The sequence below is a fragment of the Anabrus simplex genome, chromosome 7 (assembly GCF_040414725.1).
Source record: "Anabrus simplex isolate iqAnaSimp1 chromosome 7, ASM4041472v1, whole genome shotgun sequence".
Classification (NCBI taxonomy): Eukaryota; Metazoa; Arthropoda; class Insecta; order Orthoptera; family Tettigoniidae; genus Anabrus; species Anabrus simplex.
Window position 1 is genome coordinate 286,585,107 of NC_090271.1, and position 19,451 is coordinate 286,604,557.

Here is a 19,451-nt window from a genome sequence, read left to right on the forward strand (position 1 = left end):
TTGTACAAATGTTACTCCAGCAACATCGAGAACAAGTAAAATGTTCATAACATAGGCAATTATCAACTGTACAAAATTGTTAATATAGTTAACGAAGTTTCAACAACAATCATACAAGTCAAGCAACATTGAATCAATACAATTAGCCAGATCTCAAAAGGTTTTTAAAAATAATTTTAAAGGATGTTCACCAGATGAGTTTCGTCAATAAAATGTTACTTAGATAGATTTTAGACAAATATGTTTTAACTTAAAGACAATTTTATTGTTATATGACTTGTAAAATATTATAAGATTTGTCAATCAGGTTTACAAGCATAACCTTAATCCAACAGAATAGATTCATGATCTTATATAACCTTAAGTAAATAATAATTGGCTGATGATGCTCATGAAAAAGGAGTGAAACATGTACCATATCAATAACTTAATAAATATGTAAGTTTTTATTGCATTGAATAGGTGGTAATTAACAAAATTATAAGAATTTGTATCATAAGTGGTATGTTCTGATCTGTCAGTGGAGAGATGGCATGGAATGACATCAGTAGACAAAGAAGTTTGAATGTTGTCTTTAAAAATAGGAAAGATCACAATATGAAGATAAAGCTGGAATTCACGAGGACAAATTGGGGAAAATATTCATTTATAGGAAGGGGAGTTAGGGATTGGAATAATTTACCAAGGGAGATGTTAAATAAATTTCCAACTTCTTTGCAATCATTAAAGAAAAGGCTAGGAAAACGACACATAGGGAATCTGCCACCTGGGCAACTGCCCTAAATGCAGATCAGTAGTGACTAATTGACTGACTGACTGATTGATTGAAATTGAGGATGTTTATGGACACAGTCCTCGAAGAATCTTGGAGACCATGAAGAGGAGGAGGCTGGCAACACCGGGACATTTGAATCACCTAAAAGCAAAACGGATAAAGTCCACTCCAGCACATTTCGAGAAAATGGCAAAAAAAACACTACCACCTTCCATTAAGGCAGTTGCTTACGAAATATAAGCATAAAATCACAAAAAAATTCACTGATTATTAGGACAAGTAATAATACTCATAGTATTATTATTTAGACTGTTAATGTTGTTTTAAAAGTGGACTTCATTCATTTTGCATATTAGCAGTATGGATTTTACTCGTTTTGCTACTATTTATTAAAAGCACAAAATACAAGAAGACATAATATCCATGTTTCTTTCACTATGGTTTAAGAGTGCCCTGGGTAGATATTTAAACACACAGTTCAGGAGCTTCCTCTGTTGCGGAAAGTTCATTATCGACATTTGTGTTGACATATGACTGATGACTCTCCCAAGAGTCGAAGAAGTCAACGTAGAATTTCAGTGATGGTCTCAACTTTTAGTCAGAGCCAAAGTGCAATTCAAGGAACTTTTTCACATCTGACACTTTATTCTTGTTGAATGAAGTAGTGTTCTTTAGAACAGGTGAAGGGTTTATAGCCGACACATTCTTCTTAGTTATCATCAGGGATCTGTAGGTTCCAGTTCTATGATAGTAAAACGACTCCCCATCCACAAGGACCATAAGATGAGACATTTTTGATTGTCTGTAAAAGTAGCGCTTGCAAGGCGCGAATTTAAAGTGCCATTGTTGAATAGGTTTCGTGTGCTCCGTTGCCTCTTGTTTCCAGTTAAATATATTCATGTCAATCCCTGGTTGACGAATGGTTGAAAATCATTCAATGATGTTAATGTAGGTTTGTGAATCTTCCATTACTTCTCTCTTCTTGAATTCTTTTTCATAGAGGCCGAATAACCGATCAGGGGGAATGAAGGAATGACCTCTTACTGGAAATATTAACTGTACCTCCTCTACGTCTCTCGGTGCTTGCAGGAGCCACCTTCGGAGCATAGTTATCATCGTCCTATCGTCAACATTAGTGTGTTCTCTTGTACGAAAGCAAGCTAGCTACTTACCTCAATTCTTTTGCAACAGCTCTCTTAGTCGCACTGAGACTGACTCTTTTCTTTCTCGCCTTTGATGGAGACACTACAGAAGGTGATACTTCCATTTTTTTTAATGGAAAGCAAGCAATCCCTGATATAAAACTACAAATAAAGCACTAGTAGAAAGCACGCAGCTTTAGCATAATCGTAGCCATGTTATATGTTGTTGTCACGTGCCATAGAAGTCAGGTTCTGGCTGGCTGAAGAGTCCTTTACTCATTTTGCTTTTAAAAACGCAGTGGACTTTATCAGTTTTGCATCTAACCTGAGTTTTTAAAGGGGAAATACTTAAGGATGTTATGGATTTTGCTAGTATATTATTTCATGCTTCAGTAGACACATCTTTTACCGATATATTTCTACCATTATCTCATTTTTGTAAAAAGTGGACTTTATCCGTTTTGCTTTTAGGTGACTCATTTGTACAGAATGAAGGGAAATAGTCTTACCAAGCAGATATTTTATTACTTCTGGAAAAAGAAGACCAGTACAGTATGGATTACGGAAACAGAGAAAGTTAAGGAAAGGTAAACATCATGGGGATCCAGATGGTAGTTAGACAGAAATTCAGGAGCACAGATAAAAAATTGGAAGGTTTCAAAGGCAAAGGAAGAATTAGGAAGACCAGAAGAGTATGAACAAAAGAACAAAAGAAGCAGGCCAGTGAACGCATGAAGGAGTATCGGACACAGATAAAACTCCACCCAAAGGGTAAGAAAAAGAAATCAGGTTGTGGCGTAATCCTAAGTGGACAATTCACTAGTAAAAAAATAAAATAAAAATATCGGTGTATGGCTTGTAAGAGGCTTACTGTTGGTCTTTCCAAATCGAGCGAGTTGGCCGTGCAGCTATCATTCGGGAGACAGTGGGTTCGAACCCCACTGTCAGCAGCTCTGAAGTAGGTTTTTTGTTGTTTCCCATTTTGATGATGATGCTTGTTTAAAGGGGCCTAATATCTAAGGACATCAGCCCCTAATGGTACAAGATGGACGACATGATATGATATAATGATTAAAATGTATCCACTGACTGGAGATTAAAATAAATGGTGATGAAAAATGATTATGAGATTAAAACAATCAGTGGATCTAATTCGCAGTGCCTTATCTCTAATAAAATTATAGAAAATACAGGTGGCAATGGAATAAGGCATTGCCTGGAAGTACAGATATATATAATTCAAGTTAGAAGTTAAAACAACACATTAAAATATGCAAACACAAACTAAAATAGAGTCAATGGGATAAAAGCACAGTTAACACAAATACACGAGGACAAAGGACATTATTACACACAATAAAAAAGACCACTATCCCTCATAAAATGGACGACGAGGTCTGCTGACTGCTCGTCATCTCGCAAGATGGGGGAGATAGTACTCGGGAGTATTAGCCTACGGCGTAGATCGACCAGGACCACACACTTCGTAAGGATGTGGTCGCACGGTAAAATGATCGCCGCAAGTACACCCTGGAGGGGGTTCTCCTTTCTGTAAGTAGGAGTGCGTTAGTATTCTGTGGCCACTCTGAAGACAACATAATACCACTGCTTCCTTCCGAGAAGCCCGAAGGGAAGCCCTCCTTACGTTCGTTGTTCCTTTAATCACTCTCAGCTCATTTTGAAGTGGGGGTGGCCTGCCACTCTATCTCCCAATGGGACATAACCAGATGTCTCAGCTGAGTGCAAATATCATTTGCTGGAACCTTGTAAGGCAACGAGGGCAGTGTAACTGCCTCCTTGGCAGCGTTATGTGCTAACTTGTTTCCCTTTACACCCATGTGGACTGGGAGGCACATAAACGTGATTCTGGTGCCGGCATCGGAACACCTGGTCCTGGATCCGCTGAACCAGAGGGTGCAAAGGGAAACAGGTATCAACAGACTGTAGCGAGCTTAAGGAGTCAGTACACAGAAGAAAGTGTCGGCGTTCATCGGATAGTGCGTACCGCAGAGCTTCACAGATAGCATAGAGCTCTGCTGTGTACACACTACAGGTTTCCGGGAGAGCAAAAAGAAACCTATCATTGTGAACAACGAATGCACAGCCTACCTTCATTTCTATCCTCAAACCATCCGTGTAAACGACGACTGAACCTGGATACCGGCCAACAACGGACAGAAAGAGCCTCTGATAAATTCGGGCCAGTGTGCAGATCAGGATTATTTTAGGTCGCTGTATTGTCCACGGTGGTACTCCACTTGGTTGTCTGACAAGGCAGGGAACCGAAGGTACATCAAACAATCTGTGACTGCTATCCAAGCGTATTCCAACCGGCCACGTTGCTCAAGGATGAGCATCGTACAGCGGACGGTTTCCATTCTGAAATACGGAAGGATAGCTTGGGTGAAGTGGCATCTGTAGCAAATTTGCAGCATAGGACAGAAGCATTTGCTGGCGCCTCAGGCATAAAGGCAGCACACCAGATTCAACGAGCAGGCTAGCAATGAGGCTTGTACAAAAAGCTCCCATCGCCAACCTAACCCCGCTGTGTTCAGTTTCGCAAGGACGCTTTGCCCTGCTGATCCATATGCTGCACTGCTATAGTCTAACCTGGATAATATATATGTGCCCTATAAAATCGTAGGAGCACCATGAATTCAGCCCCCCAATTAGTGCTGCTAAGAAACTTCAAGATATTTAACTGCTTGGTGTATTGCACTTTCATCTGCTGCACATGTGGCTCCCACGATAATTTGCTGTCGAAAACGAGCCCAAGAAATCAGTGTCTACTATGGGAAGAGCAACATTTCCTAAATAAAGCTCAGGATGCAAGTGAAGAGTGTGTTGCCGGGAAAAGTGGACAATAGAGGTCTTTGTGGTTGAAAACCGAAAACCTTGTTTTAAAGTCCATTGTTCCTCTCTCCTAATAGCTTGCTGTAATTGTCGCTCTGCGACTGCCATATTATATGAACTATAATGCAGAGCAAAATCGTCCACATATAGCGACGGTATTACTGCTGAACCAAAGGATTTAAAGGAGCCTTTTTCCTTTGGGTTGAAGATGAGCTGAATATTGGACAAGTTTGACCATTCAGTAAGTTTTTCTCCACAAAGGTCATTTGATCTGTATCCCCATTGGGTGTGATGGCTGTTAAAGTCACCCACATAGACAGCAGGATGTACAAAGTTTGGAAGGACATTATCAGGGCATGGGATACCTGGAGGTTTATAAGTGTTCACAACTGTCAAGCTGTTAACCTGAGCCACAATGTTAGAAATGTTGTTCTCATGGTGTGTAGAGACTAGATGAGCATCCATGATGGAGTTGCAAACATAGGTCGCAGAACCGTAACTCCTAATAATCTGTAACCATGGATCTTTCCTCTTGAGTGCATTTGTGACTAGAGATATGAGTTTCTTGAACACAGATTAAATCAATGTTATTTTCTAATGACAGTTTATACAAATAGTCGGCCTTAGATTTATTCATGCCTTCTATATTAATTTGAAGGACTCTTAATACAGGACCCAAGGGTTTGATTGATTGGCTCTGAAAAGAGCTTCTATGAGCTGTCATTTGTTTGTGTACCATTGGTCAGGAGATCTCAAGAGACAGTCTGACCGCCAAGTGCTGATGTTCAGTTCATTAATGGAAATTTAATTCCAACTACCTTAGCAGGGGCATCACGGGCAGGAATCAGATTACAGCATCGTCGACCAGGGCTGGGAAATCTCCTCCCAGTCTGTCTAAACGAGAAGCTTATAAATAATGATAAACAAGAATAGACAGTGGGAAAGAAGAGCACCCTTACAAGGCGTTCTTCCACCTCTCCTACAAATGGGGCCTCACGCCCCCCACCCAGAGCGTCTGAGTCTGCGACAAGGAGTTTTCCTCCTGGAAAACTTCCACGCCCCCCTCATAGAAAGAAATCCCACCTCCGAACTTTGTAGAAGAAATTCAAGGCATGCACGTGGAGCACTTATCTCCATCTTCGGATGGGGATGTGAGTGTAGGTTAGGTATCATTTTGCTACTTCTAACCTAAACCTCAGAAGTCCACACCCACACTGTGGCATTGTTACAGTGGAATTGTAATGGTTATGACAGGCATCTTGCTGAGCTGTGCCATCTCATTAGTGAGTATTCGGCAAGTATAGTCTGTATTCAGAAAACAAATTTCAGACCAGGTCATCATATTGGTCTTGAAATTTTTTTTACTATACTCGACAGAACGACATTACGCTGACCGGGCTTCCAGTAGCATTGGCATTTTTGTCCGTTCTGATACCTACAGTGAAGAGATTCCACTAAGAACCCCGCTGGAGGCTGTAGCAGTTAGCGATCCGCTGCCTGTCATAGCAACAGTGTGTAATGTTTATTTTCCACCAAGCCTGCCTCTTAATATAAATGATGTCACTGATCTTACAGATCAGCTTCCACCTTCCTTCTTCTTATTGGGCAATTTTAATGTCCATTACCCCATATGGGGCTCTGAAGCACCTTGCCCCAGTGGAAGGGAGTTGGAAACATTAGTAACAGAGCTGGAACACAGGTGAACCAACTCATTTCAGTGTATGTTACGGCACATACTCTCGCATAGACTTAATTGAGCCGAATGTTGGTTCTGCTGTTTCGGTGGAATACAATAATCTCTGTGATAGTGACCATTTTCCCATTATTCTTACTTTGTTGAAACAAAAATCCATCAAGGCTCCTACTCAATGTATTCTTAAACATGCTGATTGGCCAAAGTTCACATCCCTAGCTGTCTTTGACGAGACCAGGCGGATCATAGATGGGGAAATAACTTCCAGTGGAACGAAGAAATTGCAGCAGCTATCAAAGAACGCTGTTGTGCTCATAAATGTTATCATAGGCAGCCTACTGTGGCCAACTTGGTAACATTTAAAGACTCTGCGCTAAGGAGCGAGTTCTTATTCGCCAAAGTAAGAAAGCTTCGTGGGAGAGATGTGTCATCTATGACGTCACATACTCCATCATCTCAAGTGTGGACTAAACTTCGATGTATTTCAAGTATCCAAGGATCATCTTCTGTGCTGGGAATTTCCATTGCAGGTAGTATTGTCACTGAACCACTCTCGGTCGCTAACCATCTTGCAAGTCATTTCACGGATGTGTCTGGCACTGGGAATTACCATCGTGATTTCCTCGCTCTGAAGCGAGAGGCAGAACGTCATCACCTTAGTTTTGCCACTCAAGCTTCAGAGGACTATAACGTGCCCTTTACGGAGTGGGAACTCCGCAGCACCTTGGCGCTTTGCAAGAACATGTCTCCTCGGCCAGATAATGTCCATAACCAGATGTTGAAACACCGTAGTGAGGATAGTCTATTATATCTCCTTTGAGTGTTCACAAATCTGGATAGAGGGTGAGTTTCCATCTCAGTGGCGAGAGGGCATAGTCATTCCCGTCCTCAAGCCTTACAGAAATCCTAAGTATGTCAGAAGCTATAGTCATATTTGTCTCACTAACTGCTTGTGTAAGCCATTTGAGAGGATGGTAAATCGCCGACTTGTGTGGTGTCTGGAGAAACGAGGACTTTTGTTCGAGTACCAGTGTGGTTTTCAAGCCGATCGCTCGACCACTGACCACCTGGTACGCCTGGAGGGTTCTATCCAGGATGCATTTCTCCGCAAACAGCATTTGGTGGCTGTTTTCTCCGACTCAGAAAAGGCCTATGACACCACATGGCCATATGGTATCCTTTCAGTCCTGCATCAGTGGAGATTCCGAGGTAAATTGCTGGTATTTATTGCAAATTTTTTGTCTCTCCGTCTATTCCGTGTCTGAGTTGGCAGGGCATATTTGCAATACCACGTTCAAGAAAATTTTGCCCCACAGGGATGGTTCTTAGTGTTTGCGATTGCCATAAACGGTATTGTCGCTGCTGCTGGTTCAGCAGTAATACCGTCGCTATATGTGGACGATTTTGCTCTGCATTATAGCTCATACAATATGGCAGTCGCAGAGCGACAATTACAGCAAGCTATTAGGAGAGTGGAACAATGGACTTTAAAACATGGTTTTCGGTTTTCAACCACAAAGACCTCTATTGTCCACTTTTCCCGGCAACGCACTCTTCACTTGCATCCTGAGCTTTATTTAGGAAATGTTGCTCTTCCCGTAGTAGACACCGATTTCTTGGGCTCGTTTTCGACAGCAAATTATCGTGGGAGCCACATGTGCGGCAGATGGAAGTGCAATACACCAAGCAGTTAAATATCTTGAAGTTTCTTAGCAGCACTAATTGGGGGGCTGAATTCATGGTGCTCCTACGATTTTATAGGGCACATATATATTATCCAGGTTAGACTATAGCAGTGCAGTATATGGATCAGCAGGGCAAAGCGTCCTTGCAAAACTGAACAGCATCCACCACAGCGGGGTTAGGTTGGCGACGGGAGCTTTTTGTACAAGCCCCATTGCTAGCCTGCTTGCTGAATCTGGTGTGCTGCCTTTATGCCTGAAGCGCCAGCAAATGCTTCTGTTCTATGCTGCAAATTTGCTACAGATGCCACTTCACCCAAGCTATCCTTCCGTATTTCAGAATGGAAACCGTCCGCTATACGATGCTCATCCTCGAGCAACGTGGCCGGTTGGAATACGCTTGGATAGCAGTCACAGATTGTTTGATGTACCTTCGGTTCCCTGCCTTGTCCTTTAAATCAGCAAGGTGGAATACAGAAACCAATCCTGACTTATGTTTTGTGTTCACTGATCACCAGGGATACAGTTTACCTGCTATTCGTGGAGTGCTCACAAACTTCCCACACAGTCAGCACCGTCCTGTTCTTTTGGAAATAGGTGCTCAGATCCCCATTATTAGATTGTCTCCTCTTCCAAGATGCAATTTTGTCAAAGCTAACTGGGACAGTTTCTCTGCTGATCTTGATAGCAGCATAAGATGGATTCCTCCTGTTGTCAACAACTACTGTAGATTTGTTAAAGCAATACTTGCCGCTGCAAAACGACACATTCCTAGAGGGGTCAGAAAGGAGTACATACCCGGATGGAATGAAACATGTGAAAAACTCCACAGTGATTTTCAAGAGAATGGAGAAACAGATGTTGCTGATGAACTCATGAACAACTTAGATGAAGCCAGACGGAACAAGTGGACAGAAACTGTGGAGACTATGGATTTCAAACATTCTAACAGAAAGGCTTGGAGCCTCTTAAAGAAGTTGGGGAGATCACCTCACATTCCACAGCCCAAATCTGCTGTATCACCTGATCAAGTTGTCAAACGGATTGCTGGATTGTCTAAAGTGAAACCCAAGAAAGAACTCAATCGGTTAATAAGAAAAGAACTAACCTTCATGAAAAGACATAATATTGGTTCATCAAATATTTCTGACCCTTTCACCAAAGAAGAGCTCCTGTCTGCTCTGAAGACAACAAAAAACCGCAAAGCACCTGGTTTTGATGGCATTCATCCTGAATTCCTCAAGCATTGTGGGAAGAACACAAGGAAATGGTTGTTACGGTTTTTCTCAAATATTCTGATTACAGGCAAACTTCCTCCAGAGTTCAAACGAACCAAGATTCTGGCTATTCTGAAACCAGGTAAACCTTCCGATTGTCCTGAAAGTTATCATCCAATTGCTCTAATGAGTGTTTGTTACAACTTCTGGAACAGCTCATCTACAATACAATAAGGCCTCTAATTTTATGATCGCTCCCAGCAGAACAAGCCGGTTTTAGACCTAACCGTAGTTGTGAAGACCAAATTCTTGCATTAACAACCCACATTAAAGCAGGTTTTGAAAAACGACTGAAGAGTGGTGCAGTGTTCATAGACCTTACAGCCGCTTATGATACGGTTTGGAGAGAGGGACTTGTGTATAAGTTTTTAAACTTGTTGGATGCAGAGTAATGTCAAAACTCATAAACAACACGCTATCAGATAGATTGATCCAGGTAGTTATGGATAACAAACATAGTAAAGTTAAAAAGCTTAACAATGGTCTCCCTCAAGGTTCTGTGCTCTCTCCATTGCTGTTTAATATGTACATTGCCGATATACCCCGTACTACATCACGCCAATTTGCTTACGCTGATGACCTAGCAATAGTTACTCAGCAATCCAATGTGAATGATATAGAAGCAATTCTGAACAGAGACCTTGTCATTTTGAGCGAGTACTTTGATAAGTGGTGTTTGATACCTAGCACCAGCAAAACGGAAACCTGTCTCTTTTACCTTAATAACAGGCAGGCAAACATTACTTTGAATGTTTCCCTCGACAACTCTCCCCTACCACACAATTCTAACCCCAAGTACCTTGGAGTAACTCTTGATCGGACACTATCTTTCAGAAAACATTTAATGAATACCGCTGCTAAACTGAAGACTAGGAACAATATCATTCAGAAACTTGCAGGTTCTACATGGGGAGCATCAGCATCCAATCTTAGGTCGTCAGCACTGGGACTGGTATACTCTACAGCCGAGTATTGTTCTTCTGTTTGGCTGAATAGCCCTTATGTTAAGAATATTGATGTTGTTCTGAATCAGACGATGCGCATTGTCAGTGGTGCAGTCAGATCTACTCCTCTTTTCTGGTTGCCAGTCTTGAGCCACATAACACCTCCAAGGATTCGCAGACAAAACAACCTAATTCGCGAGTTCAGGAAGATAACAACGAACCCAAGTCTTCCCATTCATGATGACGTGGTTGTTAGGTATGGATGTCTGAAGTCAAGATCTCCACCCATTCAGACTGCAAGGGAACTCATCAATAGAAACTTTAACGGTTCTGATGAATGGCAATTGGAGTGGACCAACTCAACTCCAGATGAATGGTAGACCCTCTTTAGTCACCAACACCCACCACCTGGTTTTAATCTCCCCAGAAGAACTTGGGTTCTTCTGAACAGAGTCCGTACCAATCATGGACGATGTGGGTCATTGTTGCATATGTGGGGTATGCGCTCCTCCCCTGAGTGCGACTGTGGTGAGAAGAAACAGACCATCCGTCATACTGTCACCGAATGTCCTAGGAGGTCATACTCCGGTCAGCTGAAGGAGTTTGTGTGTGCTTCTGATGGGGTTGTACAATGGTTGGACATCTTGGATTTAAGTTTATGAACTCTTTTAGAAATTGGTTGATTGTTTAAGGTTTTATATTGTTTGTTATATTTTTGAACATTTGTATGTAGAGTTATGTACTAGCCATAAGCTAAATAAATAAATAAATAAATAAATAAATAAATAATAATCCCATAATCCTATTTCTAATTGTCTACCGGCTTAGGCGCGGCTTTCGCTGTTGTCCTCTTCCCCTGCTGTGCCGGCATAGGTTTCTTAAACAAATTAACACAAAATAATTTATTCTGTTGTACCACCTATTCAATACAAGCCATGTGCTACGTGGGTGAAATTTACATAATACTATGTACACTTCTTAGGAAAATGTTTCGCCCCTTGTTAAGGGCATCATCAGCCTGTAGGTCACCTTAAGATCAAAAGTCAGAATCATTAACCAATCATACAAGGAATACACTGAAAACATGTTACACTTTAAAATACATCTTAAGATGCTACAATTATAATAAAGGAAAATGCCTATTACAAACTAAGAGTATTGAGAATAAATAGCGTCTGAACTCATGGGAAATAAATTTAAAAGAATGTAAATGAAAATTAAAAGAAATTTTTATTTTTATTTTTATGAAAACCATGATCTTGCAGATCTTGGGCTAGTAACAGTCGTGATAAAGATTGTAATCTGCTTTGGGTATATTAATCCCAAGAATTCTGTATCTGAACTTGATACAAAAACAATGTCCAATAGCTATAAACAACAGCTAGAGATTGAGAATAATTTAGGTAAGTTGAGTGTTGTGATTAAAATGCTGTAACATTTGAAAAGCGGTGTCGTAAATCCAAGTTCAGGCTGGTGCTTAATTGTTGAATTGTGTCCTTGATATTACGAACAGTTGTGTGTGAATATCCTTACTTGTAGAATTGATTAATATGTAAATTTCACCCACGTAGCACATGGCTTGTGGTAGGTGGTTCAATAGAATAAATTATTTTGTGATAATTTGCTTATAGTCAGCTTCAATACGGACCAACCATGAGAACTGTCTCTTGCAATAGCTCTTTCTCTTTGCGGCATTGCTCACAGGAGCAACTGCCGCATTGGGCGCAGCGATATTCTGGGAAGGTGCTCCAGTTGTAAATTATGAACCTGGGAGAGACTGTGCTATTATGCTGAAGTCTAATGTCTTGGCCAGGGTCTTAATCTCCTGGATCTTCTTCTCACTCAGGTATACCGGACAATTCCGATCTCGAGGAGAATGAAGACCAGAGCTGTCAGCCCACCTATATGGAGTTGCGCACTCTTCCACGCCATGAGCTTCTCTTTCACATGTACCACACCTAGTTGGACAACGAGATACCATGTGTCCGAATCTCTGGCATTGATAGTATCGCATAGGAGGCGAGATGAACAGCCTCGCAATGCAACGATAGGTTGTTACCTTGACTTTCTCTGGCAACACTGACAATTTGAAGGAGACTATGAATGCACCCAAGGCAATGTCTTCACCGTTGATGCGCCGGACGTGTGTCATGCCACGGTGCTTCATGTCTTCCATCAATTCATCATCAGTGTTCAGAATGAGATCACGGTGAAAAATAACTCCATGAACCAGATTCAAGGTTTTCTGCTCTTTCACTTGGACGGGGAATTCACCAAAGTGGTCGCACTTAAGCAACCGATCTGCTTAGAGTGCAGTGCTCATCTTCAGAAGCAAACCGCCACTGCGCATTTTCTTAAAATCCTCATGTTCGCCATATACACTTTTGATGTGTCGACTGAAAAGAATCGATTTGACCAGCTTGAAATCTTGCCCATCGGTTCTGGTAGCAACTAGGAACCTCGAGAAGCTGGAACCCAGACTAATACGCTGCACTTGTTCCCAAGGAGTTGTCCCCTTAGGGAATCAAATATTAAAGACTTGGGTAGCAAACTACCTGAGGAGGCAGGCAGAAGTGGTTTCGACGCCATGCCCGAAATCATCCTCCCCGAATGCCACCCACTCTGATCAGGGGTCTCTGTAGCCAAACCAAGCAGCCAAAGCAATACCCACCCGGTAGTAGCCGCTATTGCCCAGGGTCCGATGATGGACGATGCCTAATACGGGATGACCGAGGCATTGAGCACTAGGACTCCCTTCCTCCAATCACCCACAATAGCATGTACCCCATAGTGTGTAAAGAGCATTAAATATAGAGAAAAAATACATACATACATACATACATACATTATCATTATAGACTGTTATGCCTTTCAGCGTTCAGTCTGCAAGCCTCTGAGAATTTACTAAACGTCGCCACAATCCTCGATTTGCAACTAGTGTTGTGGCCTCATTTAGTTCTATACCTCTTATCTTTAAATCGTTAGAAACCGAGTCTAACCATCGTCGTCTTGGTCTCCCTCTACTTCTCTTACCCTCCATAACAGAGTCCATTATTCTCCTAGGTAACCTATCCTCCTCCATTCGCCTCACATGACCCCACCACCGAAGCCGGTTTATGCATACAGCTTCATCCATCGAGTTCATTCCTAAATTAGCCTTTATCTCCTCATTCCGAGTACCATCCTGCCATTGTTCCCACCTGTTTGTACCAGCAATCATTCTTGCTACTTTCATGTCTGTTACTTCTAACTTATGAATAAGATATCCTGAGTCCACCCAGCTTTCGCTCCCGTAAAGCAAAGTTGGTCTGAAAACAGACCGATGTAAAGATAGTTTCGTCTGGGAGCTGACTTCCTTCTTACAGAATACTGCTAATCGCAACAGCAAGCTCACTGCATTCGCTTTACTACACCTTGATTCGATCTCACTTACTATATTACCATCCTGGGAGAACACACAACCTAAATACTTGAAATTATCGACCTGTTCTAGCTTTGTATCACCAATCTGACATTCAATTCTGTTGAATTTCTTACCTACTGACATCAATTTAGTCTTCAAGAGGCTAATTTTCATACCATACTCATTGCACCTATTTTCAAGTTCCAAGATATTAGACTGCAGGTTTTTGGCACAGTCTGCCATTAAGACCAAGTCGTCAGCATAGGCCAAACTGCTTACTACATTTCCACCTAACTGAATCCCTCCCTGCCATTTTATACCTTTTAGCAGATGATCCATGTAAACTACGAACAGCAAAGGCGAAAGATTGCAGCCTTGTCTAACCCCTGTAAGTACCTTGAACCAAGAACTCATTCTACCATCAATTCTCACTGAAGCCCAATTGTCAACATAAATGCCTTTGATTGATTTTAATAATCTACCTTTAATTCCATAGTCCCCCAGTATGGCGAACATCTTTTCCCTCGGTACCCTGTCATATGCTTTCTCTAGATCTACGAAACAAACACAACTGCCTATTCCTTTCGTAGCATTTTTCAATTACCTGGCGCATACTGAAAATCTGATCCTGACAGCCTCTCTGTGGTCTGAAACCACACTGGTTTTCATCCAACTTCCTCTCAACGACTGATCGCACCCTCCCTTCCAAGATGACAGTGAATAATTTGCCTGGTATACTAATCAATGAGATACCTCGATAGTTGTTGCAATCCTTCCTGTTCCCTTGCTTATAGATAGGTGCAATCACTGCTTTTGTCCAATCTGAAGGTACCTTACCAACACTCCACGCTAATTTTACTACTCTATGAAGCCATTTCATCCCTGCCTTCCCACTATACTTCACCATTTCAGGTCTAATTTCATCTATTCCTGCTGCCTTATGACAATGGAGTTTATGTACTATCCTTTCCACTTCCTCAAGCATAATTTCACCAACATCATTTTCCTCCTCCCCATGAGCTTGGCTGTTTGCAACACCACCATGATGATTTCCTTTTACATTGAGAAGATGTTCAAAATATTCCCTCCACCTCTCCAGTGATTCCCTGGGATCTATTATGAGTTCACCTGAATTACTCAAAACACTGTTCATTTCCTTTTTCCCTCCCTTCCTAAGATTCTTTATTACTGTCCAGAAAGGTTTACCTGCTGCTTGACCTAGCCTTTCCAGGTTATTACCAAAATCTTCCCATGACTTCTTTTTGGATTCAACAACTATTTGTTTCGCTCTCTCTTTCATCTACGTACATATCCCTGTTTGCCTCAGCCCTTGTTTGGAGCCATTTCTGATAAGCCTTCTTTTTACGTTTACAGGTTGCTTTCACTTCATCATTCCACCAAGATGTTCGCCTTTTCCCATCTTTACACACAGTTGTTCCTAGGCATTCCCTTGCTGTTTCTACTACAGCATCCCTGTATGCCACCCATTCACTTTCCCTACCCTGAACCTGCTTACTGTCTACTGTTCGAAACTTCTCACTAATCATATCCATGTACTTCTGTCTAATTTCCTCGTCCTGGAGATTTTCTACCCTTATTCGTTTGCAGACAGATTTCACTTTCTCTACCCTAGGCCTAGAGATACTGAGTTCGCTACAGATCAGATAATAGTCTGTATCATCGAAAAATCCCCGAAAAACTCGTACATTCCTAAAAGATTTCCTGAATTCAAAGTCTGTTAAGATATAGTCTAGTATGGATCTGGTACCCCTAGCCTCCCATGTGTAGCGGTGAATAGCCTTATGCTTGAAGAATGTATTCGTAACAGCTAAACCCATACTAGCACAGAAGTCCAGCAAATGCTTCCCATTCCCATTAGCTTCCATATCTTCCCCACATTTACCAATCACCCTTTCGTATCCTTCAGTTCTATTCCCAACTCTCGCATTGAAATCGCCCATTAGCACTATTCTATCCTTGTTGTTGACCCTGACCACGATGTCACTCAATGCTTCATAAAACTTGCCAACTTCATCCTCATCTGCACCCTCACATGGTGAATACACGGACACAATTCTTGTCCTTATTCCTCCCACTGACAAATCTACCCACATCATTCGCTCATTTACGTGCCTAACAGAAACTATGTTGCGTGCAATGGTATTCCTGATAAAGAGCCCTACCCCAGACTCTGCCCTTCCCTTTCTAACACCCGTCAAGTACACTTTATAATCTCCTATCTCTTCCTCATTATCTCCCCTTACCCGAATATCACTTACTCCAAGCACATCCAGATGCATCCTCTTTGCTGACTCAGCCAGCTCTACCTTCTTTCTTCCATAAGCCCCATTAATATTGATAGCTCCCCATTGAATTCCATTTCGTTCGCCAAGTTGTTTCCAAGGAGTCCCTCGCCTGTCAAATGGGAGTGGGACTCCATTACTCCCATAGGTCCGAGGCTTGCTTAAAGTGTTCTGAGCTCGGTAAATTCATGAAGGAGGATGCTGCCCTACTTGCACATAGTCCAAGTGAGGATCTCTCCTCTAACGGGTTATGGACCACCGGTGAATTGTATAGTCCTAGCCGCCTGAGCACAAGGAGGACCACGACTCAGAATATGTCCGAGATGCCCACTCCCATTCCATACCAACTGGTATCCCGACTCTCAGGACCACTTACTAGGCCACTCAGCTGTTGCCCATGGTTCACGAACTAGGACGTGACTACAGTAACCCACAAACATGAACCATGAGAAAAAATAAAAAACAATTAATAATAATACGTCCTTCTGACATTCGGCTGTGTGGGGACTTGGTTGTCAGGTGGATACTACTGCAAGGGTACATGACAGTCCCACCCGCTGATCCCTGGGTGGTCACACGCAGGCTTTCAAGCATAATTGCATACGTAGGAGGCCCATCTCCGAGCAGCACGCACATCGAGAATTTTGAATTGGTTTACAACTAACCCTCAAAAACAAAAAAAAATAAAGAGGGGACCACGGCCACATGACCCTTTTAGTCGCCTTGTAACCAGGCAGGGATTACCTGTTAAAGTATTCAGCCCCTCCCATCCACAGGGGGTCCAACACATAGCACCAAACCGCAATCCATGTCTGCGCCTAGATCGCCCCTTTTAGCCGCCTCTTACGACAGGCAGGGGATACTGCGGATGTATTCTTCATCTGCATCCCCCACCCACAGGGGGTGGTTTCCTATTTTCACACCAGGAAAATGCTGGGGCTGTACCTTAATTACGGCCACGGCCACTTCCTTCCCACTCCCAGGCCTTTCTTATCCCATCGTTGTCATAAGACCTATCTATGCTGGTGCAACATAAAAGCAACTTGTAAAATTGAAAAGGTCTTTCCAATTGAAGTCCACTGGAAATCTGCATATCTATGGAGATAGGATGCTACCTAGGATGAAATCTAACATTGAAGACAGCGCGCACACCCAGTCTCTGTGCCAAATGATTTAATCAATGAAGGTTGAAATCCCCAATCTAAACAGGAATCAAACCCGAGACCCCTCTGGAACAAAGACCATTTAGCCAAGGAGTCAGACATTGCTTTGAATAACATTCTATAAATGCAAAACTGATGTAAATGAAATTTAACATCTCTAGTCCTTGCTATTTTTAATATCAAACAATAATGTCAGACAGGAATATACAGTATTAGCAGAACGTACCCGTCGTTGACGGACCAACAGTTGCCAGTCATTTCTGTCTGTACCTTCGCTGATGTGTATAATTTTTAAGCAGCAACCTTCACACATTCTGGTGTCCAGTCTGAGTTAGCAGGAGTTATCAAGAACTGGCCAAGACACAGATGAACAGCACTTGGCCAGAGGGTGCTCTGGAATGCAAGCTTTAACATGTCAGAGCTGAATTTCCTAGTGAACCATAATAGTTACAAAAAAAATGTATATGGCCTTTCTTTTAGAAAATTGAATTTTGAGAACACTTGCTTGGCTTTATTTGGAGATAGGATTAACCATTTGCCAATTATTTTAGGTTTTAGCTTATAACACATGCACACGTTCAATAAATACTAACATATTAAAGCCTGCCATTTAGAAAAACTTAACTTGTAAAAAGAATTAATTAGTATTGTATTTTAACTGAATATTTTAGGTATAATCATACCAAACTTCAACTCAAATGATCCAGTAGTTCAGGTGTGATCAACTGAGAAATGAAGAGACACCATCTCATTTTAAACTACTGTAATTACAAGATGGACAACTGCCTGAGGTGGTGGTTTTGATAATTGTTTTGAGAGGAAGACAACTAGGCAACAATCAATCAATCAATGATCTGCATTTAGAGCAGTCGCCCAGATGGCAGATTCCTATCAATTGTTTACCAGCTTTTTCTTAAATATTTTCAATGAACTTGGAAATTTATCAAACAATTCTTTTGATAATTTATTCCAATCCCTTATTCCTTGTCCTATAAATGAATATTTACCTTAATCTGGCCTCCTGAAATCTGACTTTATCTTCATATTATGATCTATCCTACTTTTAAAAACTCCACTCAAGCTTATAATTATGACATTCCATGCTAACTTACCCCTGACAGCTCAAAACATACCACATAGTCAAGCATCTTGTCTCCTTTCTCCCAAGTCTTCCCAGCCCAAAGTTTGCAACCTTTTTATAACACTACTTCTTTGTCGGAAATCATCCAGAACAAATCGCGCTGCTTTCCTGTGAATATTTTCCAGTTCTCGTATGAAGCAGTCCTGGTGAGGGTCCCATACACTGGAGCCATATTCTAACTGCGGTCTTACCAGAGAGTTAGACACCCTCTCTTTTACTTCCTTACTACAACCGCTAAATACTCTCATAACCATGTGAAGAGATCTGTAACCTTTCTTAGCTTCCTCGTTAATAAGATTTCACCAATGAAGATCATTAATTATATTAACACCTAGGGAGTTGCGTTGTTCCATCCATATAACACTAATCAGAGAGAGAGAATGAAAGAGATCCAACACTTCAAAAATGAAGGTATCAGCCAAAGAAAGAAAAGGGCCATGAAGAGTGTGAAAATGAACGACACCCTAGGCACCAAATACTCTAATACTCTCAGCGTCAAAAAAAAAAACAGGAGTTGGATAAGATAAATGAAAGTTAAGGATCCCAGCACAAGTACGGTAAGTGGAAACAATGCCAGGACTCAGCTAACTGGTTGCCAACCCACACTTCCAAGTTCAGAGCCCCTGGGGCCTCTTTTAGTCGCCTCATATGACAGGCAGGGAACTGTCTGAGGGGAAACTAGCATGGTGAGGTTATTCCATTTAGTGTGTAAGATGTATAATATAGGAGAAGTGTCCACAGATTTTCAGAAGAATGTTGTTGTAACTACTCCCAAGAAAGCAGGTGCTGACAAGTGTGAAAATTACTGTACCATTACTTTAGTATCTCACACCTGCAAATTTTAACACGTATTATTTAGAGAAGAATGGAAACACAAGTTGAAGGAAGTTGGGAGATGATCAATTTGGATTCAGAAGAAATGTAGGAACACATGAAGCAATCTCGACTTTACATCTGATCTTAGAGTATCGACTTAAGGACAAGCCCACATACATGGCATTTGTAGATCTACAAAAGGCATTCACTAATGATTAGACTAAGCTATCTGAGATTCTGAAGGTGATCAGTATCAGAT

At 41.6% G+C, this 19,451-nt stretch overlaps 1 protein-coding gene across 5 annotated transcripts in view; it reads right to left on the reverse strand.

Annotated features, from left to right (window-relative positions):
- The window catches only part of LOC136877567 (ornithine transcarbamylase, mitochondrial), a 183,334-nt gene that overhangs the window by 102,777 nt on the left and 61,106 nt on the right, over positions 1-19,451 (reverse strand). The window lies entirely within an intron of this gene.